Source organism: Condylura cristata, unplaced genomic scaffold (genome assembly GCF_000260355.1).
Source record: "Condylura cristata isolate star-nosed mole 26May11 unplaced genomic scaffold, ConCri1.0 scaffold00039, whole genome shotgun sequence".
Lineage (NCBI taxonomy): Eukaryota > Metazoa > Chordata > Mammalia > Eulipotyphla > Talpidae > Condylura > Condylura cristata.
In genome coordinates, this window is record NW_004567140.1 from 460,846 (window position 1) to 476,058 (window position 15,213).

At 63.8% G+C, this 15,213-nt stretch overlaps 1 protein-coding gene across 1 annotated transcript in view; it reads right to left on the reverse strand.

Annotated features, from left to right (window-relative positions):
* The window catches only part of GSE1 (Gse1 coiled-coil protein), a 75,710-nt gene that overhangs the window by 59,211 nt on the left and 1,286 nt on the right, over positions 1-15,213 (reverse strand). The gene's annotated exons all lie outside the window — the stretch shown is intronic.

The window sequence follows — 15,213 nt, forward strand, 5'->3', positions numbered from 1 at the left end:
CACAGCCACGCAGCCTCACAGCCACGCAGCTGCGCAGCCCTCGCAGCCTGGCAGCCTCACAGCCTGGGTCCCTGTGCGGCAGGGCCCGGCGTCGGCCTGCTTTGGAAAGGGAAGCTCACCTTGCCTCCATTTCCATTTTAAATGCTTCTGAGAAAGACAAACTCCTTCCGCTGCCATTCTGTGGAGCCCATTTCTCTGCAGGCTCCTGCCCGTCTGAGGCCATGCTCTGTGCAAGCGCCCTTCCTCTGGAATCTGTGACTCAGAGCATTTGGTAATATTGCGTATTAAGGACGCGCCATAAAATTAAATTGCATTGTAAAAGGGGCCTCTTCACAGACAACCTTAGCTCCAGGGTTAAATGTCTAATTTCGTACTATCATCCACAGTGAGACACATAAATCAAAGGGCACCTGGCTCCAGGCCGGCTCCCTGCAGGACTCCGGCCGGCAGGTTGGGGGTTAAGGAGCTCCCAGGGAGGAGACCTCTCGCAGGTAAAGCTCCCCTCACTGCCTCGCACCAGGAGCTTCGTAGTGCTCCAAAGACAGCTGTCACATTAAAAACAGGAACACACGCACACACACACACACACAATGAACGCACCAAACGCCAAAATATCATGCAAATTCAAACAGCTAAAACAAATATAACCATAAAAAGACTGGAATCCTAGAAAAGCGATCTCTGCAATTAAGCAGTTTTCTGCTATATAGTGATAATCACCTAATTATACTATTAATGACAGTTCAACCTGCTTTGAAATGAAAGGACATTCTTCTATAACAGGATGCCAGCTGTTAGTTACAGATGTCAAACATCTTTAAAGCATTATTATTGGGGGGGACGATAAAGGGAGAACATCCGTACTCCCCCTCCGTGAAGGAAAAAACCACCAGGCACCCGCTAGCTTTGGAGGTGCCTGAGAGAGAAAAAAGGGGTTTCGGGGGGCAGTGCAGCGAGGCCTGGTCTCCCCGCCGCGGGACAGAGGCACACAGCCGCCCAAGGAGGAGGGAGGAGGCTCCGTCTGTACTTTAACGGCATCTTTAATTCCCCCCAAAGCGATAACCTCCGGAACCAGGATGTTTATGCCGGATAATGGGCCTCTGGCGGCCCCGGCGGGTGGCGCTGCCTGGCCTGCAGAGGCCCGGGTCAGCCAGGGGCAGCGGCCGCGCCCGCAGACACACGCCCGCCGGCTAACCCACGCGGCGCTCCCCTAACTGCGCCTCTGACATTCAGGAGCGCCAAGGTGTAATAAATATCCAACTTTGTCTCTGACAATAGGCAGCCGCGTTTAATTAACCGGAGCAGAAAGCCCGGCGGAGGAGGCCACCCGAGGGGCTAGCCTCTGCAGAGTGTTGCTGCGGGGCACCTGGGTGGCAGCCGCCTGTGGTGCGGCCAGCTGTTAACCCAGAGCCAGGGCTGACTGTCCAGCCCTCCAGGGCCCGCACAGCCCAGGCAGGCGCCCTCGGGGGCCCCTGGGCCTCTGTGGGGGGGGGTCAGACACCACACTGCCCTGGGGGAGGGAGGCACCCCGGGGAAACCCAGGAGGTCTGCTCGAGAGGGCCACGCAGGTCCCAGCACACTGCCCCCTGGGACGCTGGCCCTTCCTATACCGCCGCCTGCAGGCTCCTGGCTCCTGGCCACGGCATCCAGGAGGGGACTGGGTGGCCTTAGGAAGGGCCCTTGGGTGGCCTCCGGACCCTATGGCCCTGCCGAGGAGGGAGGGGCAGCTTTGCAGAGTTCATCTGGGCTGTCGGGGGATGAAGCCTGGTTTTAATGCAATGGAAGAGGCGGTGTCAGAGGCAGAAGAGCATTTCACAGCCATTGAGGCACAGCCTGGGGTCAGAGGGGCCCTCCCGGCTGGTCTGGAACTTGCTGTGTGACACCGGGAAAGTTACTTTCCCTCTCTGGGCTGCAGCCAAATAGTAGACACTGGGATTTTCCCAGGCTGATTCTCAGCCTGAGCTTTCTGGAAGGTCACTTAATCCCGTTTACAACTCCCATGGCTGGCCCTCAATAGCTTCCTTTCTCTACCATAAGAGCAGGGCCCAGCCAACACTGCCTTTGCTCGGCGCGCTCCAAGAAAAACTCAGGCTGGGGCTGCCTGTCAGAACCAGACAGGGCCTGGAGGGGCGGGCCAAATTAGGCTTTGGAGAACTTTCCCTTGATCCCACAAAGGTCCCCCAAATGCAGAAGGCCATCACTTTCAAAGGACTCTTCCTGAGCACGCTGGCCGGAGCAGGTAGGCGCCCTCCGGCCACCCGTTCTGGCGGCCCTGGAGACACAGTCTGACCTGTTTTTAACAGCAGCAGCAAAAGTCACCGCTTAGCTCCTCAGCGCTTCCAGTTAAGACGCGGCCCTTGACAGAGAAGGGCCGTAGCCCCCCGCCCCCCCACGGCTCCATTTCTATGGGGATGATGGAGGCGCTGGGAGCAAGATGGCAGCCCTCCGAGGCGGACGGCCGCGCCGGCGAGGTGGGGCATCTGTCCCCAGCAGAGCCGCACATGTGTGCCACAGCTGCTACACAAAGCCCGCGGGAACAGCAAGGTGAGCAGAGAAACCAGCCACGGCCAGGCCACAACCCCCATGTGGAACACCGCTCAGTCATAAAAAAGGACCAAGTGCCCACACTCCCTGCATGGTGGATGAAGTCGCCAAAGACCACACAGCGGGGCACCACTCACTTGAGCTGCCAACAAGCCAACGACGGCGGGGGAGGAAGTAAACCTGTGGCTGCCTGGGCCGTAGATGAAGGAGTGGGTGTGGGATCCTTCTGGGCTGAAAAGAATATTCTGGAACTAGAGGGTGGTCATGGCAGCATGGCTTTGAGCACGTGTTGAAACCGCTGAGTCTCATGCTGTAAATATCATCTGTGAGTTACAGCTCAGTAAGGAAAAAACAGCCGAGGCACAGGGATGACACCCCCGTGCAGGGGCGCCCAGGCGGAGGGGGGGTCCCGGCAGCTTCGTGAGAGCCCGGGGCCAGGAGAGCGCAACTCGGAGGCAGAAACATGGACGTTCTTACAGCCTCCGCAGCCAGCACGTTGGGGTTCAAACCCCGCGAACTGGCTGTGGGACGCTGGGCGTCACTGAACCTCTCTGCTTCGTTTCACCCCCTCTGCCAAGGGGGCCACCTGACAGCGGGCAGTGAGGTCAGACGCATCCTTCCTAAGAGGCTTCACCCGTCCCAGAAGCCCTATCCTCTCCAAAGAGCAAATCCATGCTGCCGACATTCCAGCCCTGCTCACGTGCCCAGAAGGCCGGCTTCATCCAGAAGGCCGCTGGCCCACACCCTCCAGAAAGCCCCTGGGTGACTCACACGCTGCTCCTCAGTCATGTCCAACACTGATGCTGACTGAGACCCCTAGGCGGGCACCCTGGGACTGCGGCGGGTCAGCTGGCTCCCGGACCAGCCTCTGGCCGCCCGGGGCTCCTCGCACTTCATTCCACCTGCCTGGAAAATAAAGCGAAGGGGCTCATCCCCGGGCCCCCACAGTGCCCATCTGCAGACGCCCCGTTCAGGACGGCACGCAGGGAGCACACCCGCAGAGCAGGCACTAAGACTGTGGCACTCCAGGCCGGCCTGCTGCCCAGATCCAGGGCCGCTCTAGTGGAAACCACGCCTTCCTCCATCAAACTGTCACTTGGTGGTTTCTGTCCCCCACCCCACCCCCACCCACTTCCCCATTTCACTGCCAACGTGTCCCACTCTGGGCTCCTCCCACACCGCCACCAGGGCCTGCCCTCTGGCGAGGCGCTCGGAGCTGCCCCTCTCTTCCCATGTCACGTCACAGACAGCAGGTCACTCCTGCTCCATGGGGTGGCCACGACCCAGTGCCGCAAAGACCACTCCTCCAGGTGCCAGAGAGCCCCTCGGAAGACCCGACCACTTGGCCAGGCCCTTGCTGCCAGCCCGCCCCTGGAACTCGCCACGGCTGGGCACTGTGCCGGAGCCCCGACATGGCGGCCACGGCTCCCCCGTGGCCGGGCGCCTGAGGAGGCGCTGGTGTGATGCGGCGGTGGAGCCCCACGTCGGACTCATTTTAATTAACTGAATTTGACTTTTCCATGGGTCCACGTGGCTCCTAAGTGTGGCCTCTGGGCAGCCACGTCAGTGCCACCTGGGCGCGGGGAGGAGGTGGCGACCTCGGGGGCCGGAGGAAGAGGCTTCTCACTGGGCAGGGGCCCCACAAGAGGGGCTGCCCCTGAGGACCGCTGGGCCCACCAGGTGTGGCAAGAGGACTGTGTCCTCCTCCTCACGCGCCCACCCCCTCCTCCGTCCACCAAGCCTTCCTTTCCTTTCTCCTGTCCTCGCTGCTCCGGTATGTGAGGACACGGCGTTAGTACAACACAGCATGTGGAAGTCACGTCATCGTGCTCTGGACTTAAATTATATGGTGATTGTGTCCATTCTGCTATCTACAGCTGCCAAATAAAGAGCCCGGCACCAAGTCCTCGGCGTCTGCTTCTGACACCACCTCCTGCAGGAAGCCCTCTCTGATTGCTTCAGCCCAACGGAACAGTCTGTCCTGCGAGCCCTGGAGTGACCCGCCTCGTTCCCGAGCCCAGAGCTAGGAGTCCACTCGTGGCGGAGGCTCTGCCCTCCTCAGGTGGCACGGAGAGCCCCCGAGCCACAACCTGTGACTCACTTTCCATCTTCCCCGCCCCTCCGGGGCCTGGCACCCAGCAGGTGCCTGGGAACTGCCCCAGCAGTTGCAAGATGCCAACATCTCTTTCCACACCAGGGCCAGGAGAACAAAGTTGGTTGCGGGCTATTTGCTTTATCGCTCCTTCCACCGGGCTCACCCCACCGGTCTGACCGCCGCTGCCTCTCGAGCCAGCGCCTGGGAGGTGACAGAGGCCTGAGTCAGAGGCATCCAAACCAGGATGAAAAGCGGGCAGGTGGAGTCACTGGTTTCAATAAGCCAAATAAAAGCTCGCGTGCTTTCATGACGCCTCGCAGGCGGCTCAGTCCCTGCAGATGTCACTGCACCCCGGCCCAGCCCGCCCGTGCGGCCTCCGGGCGCTCCCCCACCTGCCCCGCAGAGCGTCCTCCACAACCACACACCGGCAGGCCCGCTCTGGGTCCCAGCCGTCCCGGACGCTGTGGCCTGGGAGGGGGCCCGGGACCCCGTCCAGGACCTGCTCCACCTCCGCCCGAAGAGGCCGGGACTGGGCATCCCACCGCGGCTCCGGCGTCTCTGAGAAGTGGGAGCCGGGGGCTACCGTGTGCGACTTGGCTGTCACCCCGGAAGCCACCAGAAACCTCACTTTCTGTGACCTCTGCCAAGCTGGGGAGCGAACCCCCCCTCCCCCGCGCAGGCAGGAAGTGGCCCCGACTCCATGCAGAGGCGGTCCCCAGAGGTGAGCCATGAAAGGGCCTGTCCAGGCTGAGGGTGTAGGCAACCGGGCCCACCAGGCTCTGGGGCCACCCCCCGACCCCCCCGCCCTCACTGGCAGTGGGCCCCGAGGGTCTGCTCCCAAGAGGCGGGGCGATGGCACATGAAGGCAAGCCGGGGGTGGCCAGCAAGGCCCCCGCATCGGCCGAGCTGGGCAGGTCCGAGGGTGCCCTGCGGGGCCCCCAAGCCAAGGCCCTGGCGCTGGGCCCAGGGCCGGCAAGGCCCACGGTGAGCCTGCTGGGCCCGCGGGCGACAGGCGCGCGTCCTGCCCGCTCCCGTGAAGCCCCGGAACACGGCCCTCGGCACGTCACCCGGGCGAGCGGGCCCAGAGTGTGTCCGGAGCCCGCCCCACGGGCCACCTGGCTCCTGCGTCTTCAGCTCCGCGCCCAGGCGCTCTTCCCTGCAAACAAAGTGCAGCAACGGAGTCGTGCCGCTTCATCGGAGCCGGGGCCGCCCGCCAGCGCGAGGCGGCAGCTGGGCAGAGGCGGCCGCGGGGCTCCAGTCGGCCTGGGGGCAGCGGGCCGTCCAGGAGAGGACCTCCAGGAGCTCCTGGGTGCCGGCTCCCGCCCGGGGCAGGGCCCTCCCCCCTGGTGCACCACCGCCCTGGACCCCTGGGGTCCGGAAGGAGACTCCCCTCCGGCAAGGCGGCCAGCGTGGGCGCCCCGATGGCCCTCGAGGCAGGGCAGCTGCTGTCCTAGCCCTGCAGGAGCTGACGCCTGCATGGAGCTGCTGTGAAACTCGGGGGGCCAGGAGCCTCTGACGAAGGCGCCCCGTTCCCAGGCTGGCCCAGGCCTGGCCTTGCCCGGCACGGTGCTCAGGAGCGGGGTTATCGCCCTGTCTATGCAGCAAGAAAGTGAGGGGGCGTGGACGGTTTCCCGACACCTCCTCCCCAGATGCCTCCCGTATCTGGGTCACGCGCGAGCAGGCTGCTCCGGCCACGACCAGCCCTGGTGTCCAAGTCCAGGCTGAATATTCATGAGTCGATCCGGTTCCTCACTTTCATTTCTGGCCTCAATTAATAATTTACCATGGAGTTTCATAAAAGTCTGACATCGCTCGTTAGCTGTTCCCCAAAAGGCTCTCTCGTGTCCCCACTATCCTGGTCTTTTTTCTGTGACAGATGAACACCACCCCGGTTCGTGCAGGGCTAGTGAACCCGAAAGGGGGGTCCGTCTGCTACCGGCATGACCGAGACTGACCTCGCAGCTGCCCCACCCGGCCACTTCCGGGACACTTCAGAAGTGACCCTGCACGGCTGGAGCCCTCCCCCGCCGAAGGCCAGGTCACGCCCCTGCAGCAGGGCCAAGTCTAGCAGCCTGCATTCCAGAAAGGCAGCAGCTCTGCACACCTGTCCCCGGCCAGCGGCACCCAGCTTCCGGCCGCCCGTTATATGGAGGGGTCCCCTCCAACGGAGCCTGGTGGGCTCGCCCCTCACTTCACTCCTAGCCAAGTCGGAGCCCACCCAGCTGCTCCCTGGGGGACCCAGGACACCTGCCCGTAGCACCCTGGGCAGCCACAGGGTGGGGGAGCCCAGTGAGGCACTGCGGCCACGGGGCGGGGGTACTGGCACTCAGAGCCCCAGCCGAGGCCACAGGCCTCCAGGGAGTGCAGAATCCGGCCTCCAGACCGCCTCCGACCAGCGGACGACCAGCAGCCGGCCTTCCCAGGCCGGGCCCCAGGGTGCCTTCCTGAAGGCCTGGCCTGGCCACCCCAGCTGGCTGACTGCAGGCGAGCTGGCCAAGGCCCCTCCCTCGCGCAGCCTGGCCTCAAGGGACCGCCCCCGCCCCGCCCCGCCCCAACCCGCTGGCCTCCGTGGTCAGGCCTGAGCAAAGTGGCTGGAGGTCAGGGCCAGGGGACTGCCCCGGGGGAGTGAGGAGGCGCAGAGGCCAGCCTGGGCCCCAGGGGCTGAGATGGGGTGCACTGCTGTGTGGGAACTGCCCCCCAGGCAGCTGGCCTCGCCCACCCCACCCTCCCTGGCCTCTCTCCAAGCCCTGGGTCCTGGCAGCCCCACCCCAACCCTCCAGCAGCTCATTAAGACCTAGGCATGATCTCCACCCCCTCTTTCAAGCTCCTCCTGCCCCCTTTCTCTTGTCAGATAATCACGGGAAGCCAGCAAACGGTTGACACAGTTACCAAGACAACAGAAGTTAGGACTGGCGAGGAGGTCTGAAAGCTAATCCTCAATGAATTATAGGACAAGAGTAACAAGGGGTGGGACCAGTGTCGGCGGCTTCAAAGCAGGTCGGTGTAGGACGAGGTGGTGTCTGCTGCTCCCAGCTCCTCGGTGTCCTGGGGTCCTCTGGGGCGGAGGCGGAAAGGGTCCACTATAATCCCCGACTGCAGACGGCCTGACACCCTCCAGCTGACCACCCCCGGGGTCCAGGCGGCCCCCACGGGCCAGGCCACAGGGCCGGGGCGACTCACCACAGCGATTCTATCTCCCCTTGGCTTATTTAACAACTTGCCATCTTGTCGCCGCCCGGCTGGCTGACAGCCATTTCGGGAGGCTGAGCAGAGCCCTTGAGCGCTCGCCGGCCTGCCCAGTGCCGGGGGCCCGGGGCCATGCCCCCCTGCCCGGCACTGCCCCAGGTCTCTGGGGAAGGGCGCCGTCCCCAGTCGGGACCCCAGGCTCCCCACAAGCCAGAGGGAGGTGGCCTCCGCCCTCAGCGAGCGGCAGGCAGCAGCGGGCGAGGGGCGGCCGCCGGCCGCCAGTCCCTCCTGCACCCTCAGAGGCTGCCCCTACTCCTGGGCTGGGGGCCCTGCCCACGCCCACCCCAGCCGAGGAGCCCCTGCGCCCCCAGGCCCCCGTCTGCCTGCCCAGGACGCAGCGAGGGCGCCTTGGCAAGTCACAGCCCCGTGCTGTGCTTCGGGCCGGCCTCGCAGCTGCCTCAGCCGGTGTCACGTGGGTTCTCACGCTCGAGCGAGCAGGGGACGCCCTAGAGGGGGCTAGACAGATTGCTGGGCCTGGGTGGCTCCCGACACCCTGCCTCTGGGTCCCACTTGAGAACCACCCACACTTGGCCCCTAGACCATCAGTCCGGACAAGCACCCGTCCGCCACACTCTCCCCCGTGGCCACCACCCCCGAGGCCCGCGCCTGCCTCCTCAGGACCCCTCAGTCTGGGGGAGCCTCCGCTGCACCCCCACCTCCACAAGGGAGCTGTCTTCCTGAAACTGGGACTAACAGCTCAGCAGCCAAGTCACCCCACGTCCAGGAGCCCCCCATCTTCTCGCACCCTCAGCCCCCCGGCCGGCTGGCCCACGCGCAGCGCAGCCACAGGTCCTCGGGCCTCAGGGCCCTTGCGCCCCCTGACCCACACGCCTCTCCCCGTTATCTTGCCAGGACCAACGCCTCCCTTTCTTCAGCCCTCTGCCCCCTGGCGAAGGCGGCCTCCGCCCACATTCCGCTACCTTCCCCTTCCAGCTCTCTCTTCTCCAGAGCCGGTGTCTGGGCTGATGTGACCTGGGCTGGACGGGCCTGCCACCAGGGCTCAGTCCCGGGGCCTCTCGGCCACATCTCCCTTTCGGGCCAGCACTCGGCACGGCTAAACACGTGTGCTCCCCAGGGCAGGCCCAGGGCTTCCAGTCACGTTCACTCGTCACTGGCCGGGACAGGCAAGACCGTCCCAAACAAGGCCAGGGTGAAGGCCGTCATCTGTGGCAGCCTGATGGGGACGGGCCCTTCCCCCGCTGGGTCTGAGGCCCAGGACCGGCCCTGAGACACCCAGGGGCCCCGCCAGCAGAGCAGGGAGCAGCCCCGCAGCCCCCCACAGGCTCTCCTGCCCACACCCAGGCCCCTCGTGTCAGGAGGGCCCTCTGCAAGCATCTGACTGCGGGCACAGGCTTCAGGGCACCGCCACCAGAGGGCAGCGCTCAGAAGCAGGGCAAGGCTGGTGGTGTTCCAGCCCAAGACCCCTACAGTAGAGAAGGGGTTGGGCATCCCCTCAGAGGTAAGTGTCCTCTCTGCACCTCCAGGAAGCTCCACACACACCCCTGCATTACTGGATCCCGCCCACCACCAGGGCAGGCCCGCCTGCACGCAGCCCGCAGCAGGCCTGACATGGGGCCAGCACGCGGGGGCAGCTCCGTATTCTTGCTCCTTCCTCCTCGCCAAGCAGGCCTCCTTCGGCCGCCTTAGCCCCTCGTCGCTCACTTCAAGGTCCACCTCCGGTCCCACCTCCTCCAAGCGGGCTCCCTGGATTTTCTCTAGGATGATCCCGGGAGATCCCAGAGCCCTTCGTGCTTGCTGATCTTGTCCTGAAGCAACTGGCGCCTGCTCCTGCCTGGTCAGTCCAGCACAGGGCCAGTACCCTGTGGGGCACCCTGCCCGGCTCAGGTGGTCATACTGACGAGGGGACAGACTCGTTCTGCGTCCCAGAACACAAGGTCAGATGTGCATGTGTTCCCTTGAAAAGCAACATTCTAACCACCAGGGTGGTGCAGCAGGCCTGACCAGGCCAGTCTGCACGGGCCAGGCCTAGCTGGCCGGCAGGAGCCGACCCCTAGGAGACCACCTCACTGAGCAAAGGGAGGGGTTGGGCCGGCCGACCTCTGCGGTCCCTTCCAAGTCCAATGTTCCGTGACTTCCCAACCCTACAGGCCATTAAGCAAGTGGCCAAATGCCCAGTGGGCAGCAGGCCAGACCTGGTCAGAGGGTGCTTCCTGTCTCGCTAGGAGCCAGCAGGAGGAAGACAGGGCAGGCGCCTCGCCTGCAAGGGCCAGGGCTTCCAGGGGCCTAGCGGGGCCTTGCCCAAGCAGCCCCTCCCCCCAGCATGCCTCCCTTCCAGCTCAGCTTTAATCGGGCAGCTACAAACCCTGATTTGAGCGGGGGAAGGCCTGGCATCGGTGGGAAAAAGCCGGAAAAAGGCATTTTCCCCTAAAGACTTGTAAAAAAATTCTCACTGATTTTTTTCCCCTTTTACCCCAAGCTTTCACAGCTCTAAATACGCCACACTTAGTAATTTTACGAGCAAACCCAGCTATACATCACACAGTTTTATGTTCCTAGATTAACAAAAGGACTTTAAATCTATATGGAGCGCTTAAAAAAAAAAAAGCACTGCATCTATTTTTATTCCCTCACCCCCAAATTCCCGCTTCCCTTTTAATGTACCCCCCTGGCCCACCCCCCAAGGCTTGGAAATTTCTGCTGATGTGGAGCTAGACCACCACGGAGAGACGGTGCCAAACACAGAGGAATCTGCTCTCTCCCGAGGGCCCAGAGGGGGGTCTGTGGCCCTCTCGAAGGCTACTTTTGGGGGTATAAAGGCTTAATTTCAGGGAGGAGGCCTGCAAAATGCAGGCAGAGGTCAATGCCTGGTAAATGAAGCCACCTCTGCCCACCCGGCCTCAGCAAAGACCCTCCAGAACCAGCAGCCAAGTCCTGCAGTCTCCCTCCGCTGCTTTGAGCCCCGAATGCCAGGGCAGACCAGCTGACCGGAAGGGCTGTCGCATTTGACACTGGCGAGGAGGAAGCCCTGTGGGCTGGGCCGCGCACACACGCCCAGCACAGGGCGGATGACGAGGGGAGCACGAAGGGACAGAAGCCCAAGTCCAGACACTTGCTCCTACTGCTGGCCCCGGAGGCCTGGCCCTGGTCCCGGGGGTGCCCTGGACAGCTGTCCTTCTGCCCCACCACTTCCTCCCACAGAGACTGAGAATGGGTGGCCCCCACCCCATTCTGGGACCAGCACCCCAAGGACTGCACCCAGGGCATGAGCGAGATTCCTCCAGTCTCCAGGAGTCAAGAAGGGGGAGGGAGCTGTGGGGGCAACTCCAGGGGCCAGGCAGGTTCCCACCCATGGAGGCTGAGCAACCCACAAAAGTCAGGAAAATTCGTAGGAGAACCGAACTGAGCAGGGGGCACGGGGCAGCCCGACCCCTCAGCGAAGGGCTGGCGCAGCTGGGACAAAAGGGCCCGGCTTCCCTGCCGACAGATGGGAGTGTGGCGGCCCCCCCCATTTCTCAGGGGTATCGGAAGATTAATTAGTGACTGCCTGGAAAGGCTAGATGGGAGCCGAAATGCTTGTCCCCGCTGAGTTCTGAGCTGTAAATAAGCAGCTTTCTCAGTCACAACCGAAATAGCAATGTTGCCCTTTTATTGGACGCCGATCCCATTCGGCAGGCCGGCCCCCCAGAGCAGGCCTCGGGGGGCTGAGCCTGCCCCAGTCTCCGGCTGCCCTCGGACACAGGGTCTTCCCCGGACACAGGAGCTGGGCCCAAGCTGGGTCACAGCTGGTAGCGCCCGACACCCACTCGACTTTGGCTCCTGAGGGGGCACCGGGCCTGGGGGCCCCAGACCTGGTCTGGGCCCCCTACAGAGCCACTGGGCTGAGGGAGACCCACGCCCATCATCACAAGGGGTCTGAAAGTTGAAGCAGCTCCCGTGGGTCACTAGGGTCTAGCTCACTTGTTGGGGCTGGGGGGAGCCCGAGCCCCCGGCCCGTGGGAGGCAGCCGGAGGCAGGGGAGGCGCCTGAGGGACCCGGTTCTCCGAGAGCAGCCTCAGCGGGCTGTGTGGCTCTGGGCCAAGTCCCGGCCCTCTCTGGGCCTCAGTCTCCTCACTGCCGTCCAGGGCGGCCTTCCCAGCAGTGGACAGTAAATTGAGGGAAAGATGGGTCACCCAGAGTTCAGTGTGGGGCCGGGTGGGGTCAGCTGACAGCTGAGGAGCCTGTCCCTCACGAACTCCAGGAACAAGATAAGGGCCCGGCAGGGTGCCGCCTCCATAAGGCAGCAGCTCCCTCCCTCGCTCGCTGTTCCACAAATATTTATTAAGCAGGGACTCTGGAGCCAGGCTGCCCGGGTCGAGCCCGGCTGTGCCATCAACTGCGGTGACCTCGGGCGCCGGGCCTCAGTTTCCTCAGCTGTCAGCGGGCTAGACGGAGCCCCACCGCGAGAATTAAACCCACACCCGCTGGCGAGGAAGGAGCTGGGGAGAGGGGGCCACAGCGGCCATCCCTCCTTATCCTTTTAGTTTTTCTAATTGCCGGTATTTGTCTGGCACGGCGCGGGCATGAGGGAAACAGCCCGGGCCTGCGTGGCCTCCGTGGGTGGCGTGCAGGCGAGGGGTGGCCGGGCGGGTGGAGGAGGCCGAGTGTCCCTCGGCAGGTGTCACTGTCCCTCCCCCACCGCGCCCGTCAGACCGGAGTTCACGTCCTGGCGCGAGCACCAAGCCCGGCGAGTTTTCCCCAAATAGTTCCGCCTCGGTGGTGACGACTGTGCCCACGTGCTAAGAGCTTGCGTCTCCGTTCCCGCAAGGGTCCACTCACTCATTTAATCCTTTCCACCAAGTTGGCAACTCTCCCCACACAGGGCCAGATAATAAATATTTCAGCCTTGGCAGGCCTCATCGCCAAAACTCAACTTTGCTGTCGCAGCACCAAAGCCGGTAGACGAGACCGAAGAGACGGGCGGGCGCAGTGGCCTTCCAATAAATGTTTATTTACAAACATGGGAGGGGCCTCCCTGGAGGCGCAGCGGGTTAGAGCACAGCTCCGTGAAGCTGCCTGGCCGCTTGGGTGCAAGTTCGATCCCCGCCCCAGAGGTGACCCACTGGGCTCAGAGCCCTCTCCCGATTCCCCGGCTGCTCCCCTCAGCGGTGGGCTTCCCCAGTCGGCCTGTTCTGCTCCCCACTCTGTCTCTGGTGACTCCTCTCACCCCCGCACCTCTGGCCTGTACCCCAGCTCTGTATGCATCAATAAATAAACCTTAAAAAATAAATAAACAAGTAAGTAAATACAGGGAGAGGAAGATCCCAGCCCCTGGCTTCCACTAATCCCGAGGAAGATACTTTCACCGGCTCCATTTCACAAGCAGGAAAACTGAGGCGCAGAACTTACGGTCACCCACACACGGCACTGCCCAGCAGTGGGACGGGAAACGACTAGACCGCCTGGCTCCCAATGCCAGCAGAGCAGGACTGCCCCTGGGGAGGGCCCTGGTGCCCTGCCCTCGCAGACTCTGGGGACAGAGCCCGGGCCACAGGCCCCCAGGCGCCCCAGCTCCGGCTGTCACCTACAGCCGCAGAGGCCCACCTGCTCCGGCCTGGGCAGCAGCCAGTGCGTGTGCCCAGCACGGCAAATCACTGCGCTCCTGGGAGCCCCACTTTCCTCCCCTGTGAAATGGGCACATGGTGCCCAGGTGTGAGAGGGCTCCTGCAGAGGGCTGCAGGGGACCCACAGACGTCCAGGGAGCTGTCCAGGTAGTTACCGGCCGAAGGGCCTGCCACGGTGAGTCACAGGAGCAACCGCCCCCTGGACACTCTGGTTCCCAGCTAAAATTATAACACCGAACCCCAGGTGGAGGGAGAGGGGCTTAAGAAGGAAAAATGCAGTGGAGAGAAAGCTCTGCTGCAGGGCCCCCCCGCACCCCCACCCCGCACCCCGCCCCTGCACTCTGACCCCCGACCTGGGTGGCCCCAAGGACCTCACCCTCCTGCCCCAGGGCTTGACACCAGCCAGGACGGGTCTTCCTGCGCCGCCTCTTTCCTTCCGAGGCCCCCAGTGCAAACAGAAAACAGTCACCTGATGAACCAGGGTGCCGGCCACCGCCACCGATGGCAGGTGAACAGGGGTGTAGGTTACAAACACCTGTGCTCCAGCCGCCCTCTACTTAAGAACATTCATTTTGCCACAAACCGGCACTGAGCGTCTCCAGGGGCGCTCCGGGGTACGTGGGCAAGCACAGCAGAGACGGGAGGTGGCGCTGCCCCCCCCAGCAGCTGCCAGAGGGGCCAAGGCCAGGCCGCAGCAGCAGCCCCCCCCACCTCCCCAGGCGGCAGCTCCGGGCCCTGGGGGCTGGGCAGACACTGCGCTTTCACATCTGCCCAGGGCAGTGGACCCCCGAGGGCACCCGCCTTCCTAGGAGTCTGCATTTCAGGCAGTAGAGACCCTGACCAAGTGCAGCCCCTGACAAACACTGCTCTCCCGGGCAGCGGTGAAGGGCAGGCCCAGGGCCTGGAACAGCCAGAGACACCAGGGGAGCAGGCCAACACCTCCCACACGCCTGGGTCCTGGGTCCTCCCTGCCTCTCCCCTGCTCGACACCCCCCCCCAGCAACTCTGAAAACGGCTGCCCAGGGCAGGGCAGCCAGGGCCAGAGCCTGCAGCTGGGGTGCCGCCCGGCCCCTGCTGCCCAGGCTCCACCCCGGCGCCCAGGGGCGCCCAGGGACCGGAGGCCTCGGCAGAAGTGACAGCGGCGTCCGGGCTGGAAGGAAAAACCAAAACCGACAGCCTGCACCCCGCTCTCAGCAGAGCACTTTAGAAACCAGCCTGTGGGACAGACGCTTCCTCACTCCGGCCCCAGCCGCACCCCAGGCCCCCTGCTCCCAGACCTGCGGACGCCCCAACTTCCATAGGAACTGTGTCAGTGCCGGGGAAGGTAAACTTTCAAAGGAAGGGCAAATAAAAACAACTCATTCCTAGAACAAGCGGTCACGGCAGACCTGCCTTCCTGACCCGCGGGTCACGTGGCCCTGGGGCAGGCGGGCCTGTCGCTCCCACCCAGGGGGCCCCAGGCGGCCCCAGGCGGCCGGCGCCTCCCGGCACCCAGGCCCGGAGTCCCTGGCGGCCAGCTTCCGTTTACCCACACGTAATGCTGTTCAAAGTCCAAATAAAGTGAACTCGAGAGGGGCTCCCCAAACCTCCCGCTGTCACCCCCTCCCTTCCGAGCCGCCAGCGCCACTCGCCCGAAACAGAAAGTTGCAGGGCCGGCGGCCGCCAGCCAGCAGGGAGGCTGAGGACACAGGAAGCCCCGCCAGCTCCCCCCGCCCCCCCGCTCCCCGGCCCCCTCCCCCGACCTCGGCAGGAACAAAACCTTCCAGG